Source organism: Tenrec ecaudatus, chromosome X, assembly GCF_050624435.1.
Source record: "Tenrec ecaudatus isolate mTenEca1 chromosome X, mTenEca1.hap1, whole genome shotgun sequence".
Classification (NCBI taxonomy): Eukaryota; Metazoa; Chordata; class Mammalia; order Afrosoricida; family Tenrecidae; genus Tenrec; species Tenrec ecaudatus.
This window is the reverse complement of record NC_134548.1, coordinates 130,323,616-130,332,535: the sequence shown is the minus strand read 5'-3', so window position 1 is coordinate 130,332,535 and position 8,920 is coordinate 130,323,616.

The following is an 8,920-nucleotide window of genomic DNA, read 5'->3' as shown; positions in this document are numbered from 1 at the left end:
TTATGCATAATTTATGTTTTAATTTATTTATGCATAATTTAATTTTCCCCTTTTATTTATGGAATATAATAGTCACCACCACCACCCTATGTAGTTCCCCAACTTATGTCATCAAACTAAATCAGAACAGTATCCCACTCACGCCCCACATATCTGGTTCCTCCCCCACTCCTCCTTCCGTCCATAGTTTCCTATCCCTTCTCTGTCCTTCAAATTCCCTTGTTGCAATAGTTTTTAAAGTGTTATCCTTTGGTATGAAAGCAATCATTTTTCTTTCATAATAATGGTGTCATTATTTAACTAACTTTACATACCATTCTCTAATTTTGTCCATGTCTTCAAGGTGGGCAGACTCATCAATGTATTTTAAGGAAGCATAATATTCCATTGTATGAATGCACAAAAGTTTGTTTATCCCATTCCTCTAGATTCAGAATTTTTCTGTTGTTTTTATCATTTTCCCTTTGTAGAAATTGCTGCAATAAACAGAGGTGTGACTATGTCTGTTCCTGTTTTGGTCTTCATTTTGTTAGCATACATGACAACCAGAGAGATTGTAAGATCATAAGGTATTTGTATTTGCAATTGTTTAAGGAAGTGCCACGGTGGTTGTATAATTGTACAGTCCCACCAACAATGTAGGAGCATTCCACTCACTCCACATCCTCTACAGAATTTAATTTCTTTTAAAAACATTTTTCTAAGTCAGTGTGGGGTGATATAGTTTTATTTTGTAATTCTATTACTGCTAATGAAATTGAACATGTTTTCATATGATTGTTGACTGCTTGGGTGCCATCTTTAGTAATTGAGCTATTTGTATTTTTCTCATTAAAGTGTTGCAGTTTTCTATAGAATTTTGAATTCATGAAATATTTTTCTACAGCATGAATTTCCTTAGATGAACTATATAAAAATTTAAGCATTCATAAAATGTTGAAACATTCAGTTTGGTTGCCAGTTTTTCTCCATTATGACTATACTGCAAGAACAGCTTTGTAGCTAAATTTTTGCACATATCTTTGTTTTGTCAGGGTGGATTCTGAGAATCAAAAAGTACAAGGTCAAATGGTATGAGCATTCTTTAGATTTTTGGCATTGCCAGCTTACCCTCCAGAATGAATACCAATTTATGGGCCCATCAATCACACAAATCCATGTCAATTTGTTTTTTCATTTTTATTAAGCCTTACAAATCTGGCTGGACTGGAAGATGTACACTGGTACAGATCGGAACTGAAATAACAGGGAATCCAGGACAGATGACCCCCTCAGGACCAGTGGTGAGAGTGGTGATACCTGGAGGTTAGAGGGAAGGTGAGGGAGAAAAGGAACCAGATTACCAGGATCTACACATAACCTCCTCCCTGAGGGACGGACAGCGGAGAAGTGGGTGAAGGGAGATGTCGGACAGTGTAAGACATGACAAAATAATAATAATTCATAAATTATCAAGGGTTTATGAGGAAGGAAGGAGGGGGGAGGGAAGGGAAAATGAGGAGCTGATACCAAGGGCTCAAGTAGAAAGCTAATGTTTTGAGAATGATGAGGGCAACAAATATGTTTGACACACAATGGATGGATGTATGGATTGTAATTAGAGTTGTAGGAGCCCCCAATAAAATGATTTTTAAAAGAAAAGAAAAGAGAAGCCAAGTTTTTTGGGGGAAGAAAACAGCTCTAAGTTTCATCTAATCTGAACAATAGAGGAAAAGCAAACCAAAGACTCAAGAAATTAGTCTACAGGACAGAGTATCTACCTGAACCTTGGCCACGCCTCTTCAGAGAGCAGAAGAACAAATGAAGCCCAACCACCAATAATGTAGTCTTGTGTTTCCACTACATGAAACAGCATATGGTTTGACAATAGCCAAAGAAATAAAATAAAATAAAAATGAATGCTCCTTAGGTCATTCCGCATCCTTCTTTCATAGACTGGGATTGCAATTCTGCTCTTCCCTCAGATCCCCTGAGGTCGAAGCAATGTGGAGCATAACAATGAAATACTAAATACAATATGAAATCATGTTAAAGGCATCTTAGGAATTTTTCAGATGATTTTGTTACTGTTCAATACTAAAGATTTCCTTTTACCTACAGTGTGAAATCCTGATCCAAGTGTCTTTATTCTCAGGTCTGGTTTAGCAATCAATTCTTATTTCTAAACTCTGCTATGCTCCAGGACCCTTTCAAAGCACGGTGGATACAGTGGTAAACAAGACACGTCCCTGCCTCATGAAGTTTGCAGTTTCTTCTACAGTGTAGAATCTACACCTACCTCGGCCGGTAAGGGACATTTTGACTGCTCTATGCTCATTTCTGCGTGAATGAAGTCCTCTTGTTCTGTGAACCCTGACCCTTTCTTTCAGGCTACACTCACTCACCTCAAATCTGCGGTGATCTCATGATTCCAATCTTCTGAACACCTACATCTGTTCCCACACGTTAGTACTTGATTATTGATTGTTTTAGTTCCTTAATACCTTCCTGTGCGTGTCTAATATCACCCTGAAGAAGACGGCAAGATTCTTGTGGACAACTGCCCTATAGCACCCAGTGTAGGATAGGCACCATGCCACCTTTTATTTATCACCTTGCTTTAATATAGTATAATGAGAATCTGAGGGAGACGTCTGTAATTTTGACAAATCCTATAGAGATCCCAAAGCTCCGATGTTAGCGTAATTTCTAGTGTAAGACAGATACCCTGCAGACAGTGTTAGAGTGTGGCCCCCGCGATGTATAGGAATTGGTACTAGGAATTGGGTTACCGAAGTTTATTGCTGCCTTTGCCACACACGTGGGAGACTTTTAGAAACACAGTACTTCAGACAATCGTATATTCCTCGAGCTTTAGATTCTTCTTTGGTAAAGTGGGGACCCAAGACCTTTGCTGCCTGCTTCACATCGTTAGGAGGGTCATATGAGAAATTGCATATAAAAGCAGCTTAAAAGGGGGTGAGGTGCTGTGGTTTCCCTGCTCTACAATCAAGTAAGGGTGAAGGAGACTCCAAGAACTCTTTGGCACTTTCTTTTTTTAACCTCTGCATTATGAGTGAACCACCTGCTCTGTCACTTTTGATAACATGAGCAGGAGAGAAAATACTGGAACAGAGAAGGCAGGATAAAGAGAGAGCACAATTTTAATGAAGTGTAATATTAATGCCATGGTTCAAGAGTTTCCGTACACTCTGTTGGATCCCTTTTCTATGGAGCAGGCTTACATATGGATTCCTTCACATCGGCTGGCTAGGTAGCTGTCTTCCAGTTCCTTAGCACAGATGAGCAAATGATTCCAGAGTTACATCCATTTGTTGAAATATCTTATTTTGTTTTCCCTCACTTCCTGGAAGCTTGGTTTTATCCACTGTCACGAGTGTAGCTTGTACCTCTTTCTTGCATACAGCTGATTCTTGATCATATGCACTCTTGAATGGCTGAGCTTCAACCAATTGTCTGCGGTTTGTTGGCTAGGCGTGTTCCTTCCAACCTCTCTGATACTTCCGACATTACTGATTTATCAATATTTTGACTATGGAATCCATCTTTCAACGGAAGGCTTGAATTTTCCCCTCAGCTCTTCCAGCTTGAGGAATGTCAAGTGTGTACTTCCCTTTTGGTTTTCTAACGCGTGGTTATTTAACATTTACTTTGTCTTTTCTAGCTGCATTTTGAAAGTTTCCGTTCAGCTCCTTTATCATTCCTTTAATTTTCTTTAGCCATTCTACGTATAAGAAGAATTTTCAGAGTCTTTTCTGATATTCATTTGGATCTTTTTTTCTTCTTGTCCTGTCTCTTTAGTGACCTCTTGCTTTCTTCGTGTATGATGACCTCTCACAACTTGCCTGGTTTTCTGTCATTAGTATCAGTGTGTAAAATCTGCTCTTGAGATTATCTCTAAATTCAGATGGACCTATTCAAGGTCAGTATTTAGCTATCATTGACTTGTTTTGATTTTCTTCATCTTGAACTTGAACTTCCTTTATAAGGAATTAATGGTCTGTTCTGTACTTTGCCCTTGCCTTTGCTGCTCCATTATCTCTTTCCACAAAGATAGTCGACTTGATTCTTGTTTCCTCCATCTGGTGAGGTTCATGTGTATAGTAGCTATTGTATTGTTAAAAACAGATATTTGCAATGAAAAAATCATTGGTCCTTCATAATCTACCATATGATCTCCTGCATATTTCTATCACTAATGGCATGTTTTCCCACTATTGATCCTTCTACTTTGTTTTTAAATTTTGCATTCTAATTACCAATAGGTATTAATGCATCTTAACTGCATGCTTGAAAAAATTTCATAGTGTAGAATTTGAGGGAAAATCTTCATTGTTTAGATCTTTGGCATTAGTGGTTGGTGTATAAATTCAAATAATAGTTGCATTAGCTGCCCTGCTTTGTAGGTGTATGGTTAGTATTCTATTGCTGACAGCGTTTTATCTGAGGATAGTTCTTTAAATGTGTTTTTATTATTATTTTGTGATGAATTTATAGCCATTATTCTTCAATATGTCAAGCCTTAGCTAAAAGGCTGTATTTTTGTCAGATTCTAATACCTCAGCTATCAATCTTTCTGTGTTCCATTTCATATTTGAAGAAATAAATTTTCCTAGATTCGTACTTCATACATTCCATACTCTGATTATTAATGGATATTTCTTCTCATTTTGAGTTGTGTCACATCAGTAAACGAAAGTTCCCAAAGCTCTATGAGGTGGAATCAACTTGATGACAATTGGTTTGACATTTTGGTTAACAGAAGGGCTCATCTTCTGATGCTATGTAAGATAAAGTTTCACTTGTCAATATTTTGGAAGTCAAAATAGGGAATATAAATTAGTGCCTACATTTGAAAATACTATTTTTTCTTGCTCTATAGCATGTTGTTTTTGCATGTAGATGTTATGAAACAAACAGAAATGTATTCTTCTATGAACTATTTCAAAAAGTAGCATGGATTGGATACACTCTGCACCTATTTTACCTGGTGAACCTCACTGGAATGAACAATATAAATTGTTAAGTCCGAAAGGATTTAATGGAAAGGTACTATGACAAAAGCCCTATTTTAAATTTTCCTGGATTTTAAACAATATTTCCCAGTGAGTCTTAATCACATAGCTCCCTTCCAGACACAAAAGAGCTAAACACATGAGTCAGGCAGTAACCCACAATGAAGCATTAGTGGGTGTTCTGTAATTGCACGGCAGGTGTATCACCTCTCCTAAGCCCGAAAACAATCATATCTCAGGAACACAGGGTCATAGGCACCAGGAACTCCTGACCACCCCAACCTGTTTGTCATACCCCAGCATATTTATAAATAGAAAAAACTGCTTTATGGAGATTTCTCAAACGGAATTATCAAGGGGCCACTTTCTTTATAGTGTCTCCTCTCAAATGCTACTGGCAGAGGTATTGGTACTGGTTTGATAAACTAGCATCTGATTGCAGGTAGCAAAGCCCATGAAACAGATCCAATTGGCTTTCATAGCAAAGCACTCCTCTTTTTTCAGCAGTCTCCACGGGAAAGAATCTCGAGTTTGCAGCATTTAAGATACAGTAGTTAGCAGGTGTGAAGGTGCTATCTGTCCAGGCTGGTAATGAACACGAATTGCCCTTTGTTGGTGTTTTATGGAGCAACTGACTGAAACAGAGGGTTGCTTAGGACAGAAGATTAGGAGAATGGAAAACTGGTTTGGGAGAAGGATTGGGCAAGGCATGATAAGAGAGAAATTGAAGTCCGCAAAAAAGGGGAGGGTTAGAAGCTATGGAATAATTAAGAAAACCAGATGCGAGAAAGAAAAGACTGATAGCATGATTACTGGAAAAATGAAACCATTGGTAGTCTAGCCCCTCCATTTTCCAATCCTATGACCTTGGACAAGTCATTTCACCTCTTTGACCTTGTTCATTCATACAGAAGCGTGGGGTTAAAACAGTATCTATTTGGCACAGTTGTTCTGAGGACAAAAAAAACACTTGTAGCTGCTCAATAAAATAATAGCTAATAATATTATTATTATAGTGGTAGTTATTGTTAATTTTGTTAGGGAGATGATTTATTGTTAGTGACAGTATTGTTTGATGGCAATGACACACACACATACTCACCCAAAACATTCCATGATAAGAGCATTGATGAAGGTGACTTAAGCCCTCCACATGCCAATTTTACCCCAAAATGCTGGGCCATCACTGTGCTTGATAAAGAAAGAATTGCATGATGTAACTTGCATATTAGACATTGGATTGCCCACTATTTTTATGTGAATAACTTCAGTCAGTCAAAGAAAAAGAAATGCCATACTTTATACACATGGCTGATTTTGCTCATAGCATTTCCTTTTCCAATTCATTCTAATAGATATTTACAGTATCCAATCTTTATTAACTAGAATATCATGTTGAAAAGAACTGCACCTGATCATAGATGGTATGCGCATCGTTATTCTTCAATTGACCTCACCTTCTCAACAGAGTCTGGTAGGTACATATCAGTTACATTCCATGACAGGGTAGTTTCACTCTGGTGTTTTACATAAGAAGGCCATAAGAACACCACCACTGTATCCTGGAGACCTGAGCCACTCTTTTCACCTGGACTCGCGGAAATTCTGGGAGAGCACCAAACAACAGGGCAACAAGCAAAAAATAACATCTAAAAGGAACCTGTTCCTTAGAAGAATGAATTATTCAAGGACAAAAGGAGTGGTGACAGTGCAGAACACAACCAATGCCATGGAAGACTAATGAACATACTATCTAATGGGAAAACTAACTCACTCCATAAACTTTTACCTAAAGCCTAATAAAACTTTTCAAAGAGCAGAGAATTTTTAAAAATTAAACCTCATTTTGCTTGTTTCCAAACTTTTTCTAAATGGAAAAATGTACTTTGGATACTTTTGCCTTTACATTCTGTCCTGGAGAGCCTGTCATATTATTGTATCATGAGCCTGAGTTGTAATCATATTCCTATATATAAATATACTGAAAGTGCCCATTTTACTGACTTGAGTTTGCAGTGTTTCCAAATTGAGGCTGATGTGAAGAGCACCCTATTAACTGTGTTGTAACATAGCTTCTGCATGTATTGCTTCTAGGTATCGACCTAGAGTGGAACTTTGGGATGACAGAAAATAGTATGCTGAGTTTTAGTAGAGGCCACCAAAAAGTTTTCCAAAGTGATTTCTAAATTTACATTCCTCACAGCGCTTCTGTGGAGACTTTTAAATGACACATGGACTGGACTATAGGGAATGAACAACACAGTCACTGAATAGCCTGTGAGAGTCAAATTTTCTAACACATACTGAGTGCCTGTTATGTCTCAGGTTCTGTGCTAGAGACTACAGGAATGAGTAAGAGAGTTTCTCTGCTTCACAGGATTTGCAGACTAGAGAGCTATAAGCAAATTATTTCATATAATATAAACACAGGTGCTGGGCCAATAGCAATACAGAGGAGAGATACTTAAACCCCATCTGAAGTAATAGTGGAGAAACTGCCACGGAAAGACTGATAAGGGATGACAGCTAAGCAGAGTCCTAAAGGATGAGTAGCAGTTAACTACTTAGAGAGGCGGGTGGGAATTCCCAGAACAAGAAATAAGGTCATGAGCAGAGAGGTGTGAAACTGCACAGGAAAGGACACTCATGAATCGAGACAGGGAAAGGCAAGAGACAACACTAAAGAGGTAGTCAGGACAAAGTCATGACAATGGGAATACCACACCCAAAACAAGTGAATAAACAAAACCAAAGATAGTATCTATCTTCTCCAAAGCATCTGTTTTAGACCTGATGTCCCAGGCGCTGTAACTTGTGTTTCCCTAAGTGTGTGACACTGTCCCCTGGGGAATGCTAGAATGCCGCCCCCCTGGAGGGGGGCACTGCAAAAACAGATATTTCATCTGCATTAATAGATATAGTACAATTTAAAAATTTTCATCCTGGATTATGAGTTATAGCACAATTTTTAAATTTCATGTTGGATTATGAGTGGTAGTACAATTTTTTAATTGCCACAGGGCTGCAAAAAGGACAGTAGGTCAAATAAGTTTGGGAGCCTGTGTTCTAAACTCTCAAAGGCATGACAAGCTTCTCTGTAACAAAAACAAACAAACTCACTGCCACAAAGCTGACTCATAGTGACCCCCTGTGGGTTTCCTAGGCTCTCACTGTTTGCAGGAGTAGAAAGTCCAATCTTTCTCCTGTGGAGCTGCTGGTGTTTTGGCAATGCCCACTCTGGGGATTGGGGCCCATCACATAACCACTACACCACAGGCAGGGGACATTTTTTATTTCTTTTACGAGGAGGCCCAATTTCTTTCTATTTTTCCACTTGCCATTGGTTTGCAGTTCCCCCGGGGGGGGGGAGGGGCTTTGATTCCTGTGGGACTTGAATGGCTTGATCAGATTGTTAGATTTGCTCTTAAATTCTTCCTTTTGAAAAGCAGGTTACATTAGGATGTGACTATGAGGAACCTTGGTGGCATAATGGATTACAAGTTGGACTACTAACCAGAAGGTGGGCAGTTCAAAAAGTACCAGTGGCTCCATAGAAGACAGAAGAGGCTTTCTACTGCTTTAAAGGTTTGCAGTCTCAGAAACCCTCAGGCGCAATTCCATTCAGTCCTGTATGGTCACCATGAGTCAGACTTGACCCCAAAGCAAGGAGATGTATTTATTTTGAGGCATGTGATATGTGATTATATTATGTGAGTATACTAACTCAATAGTATGTGAACCTAATACTAACGAACACACACTCATGCTTACACAAACCTACCAGGCTATGCTATGTCCAAGGCAAAGATAACTAGATCTTAGAGTGAATATTCTCCTTTGCGTGGACTCGACCGGATGCTCACTGCCTATTCTTGTCTATCAGTGGAGAACAAAGGCATTGGACA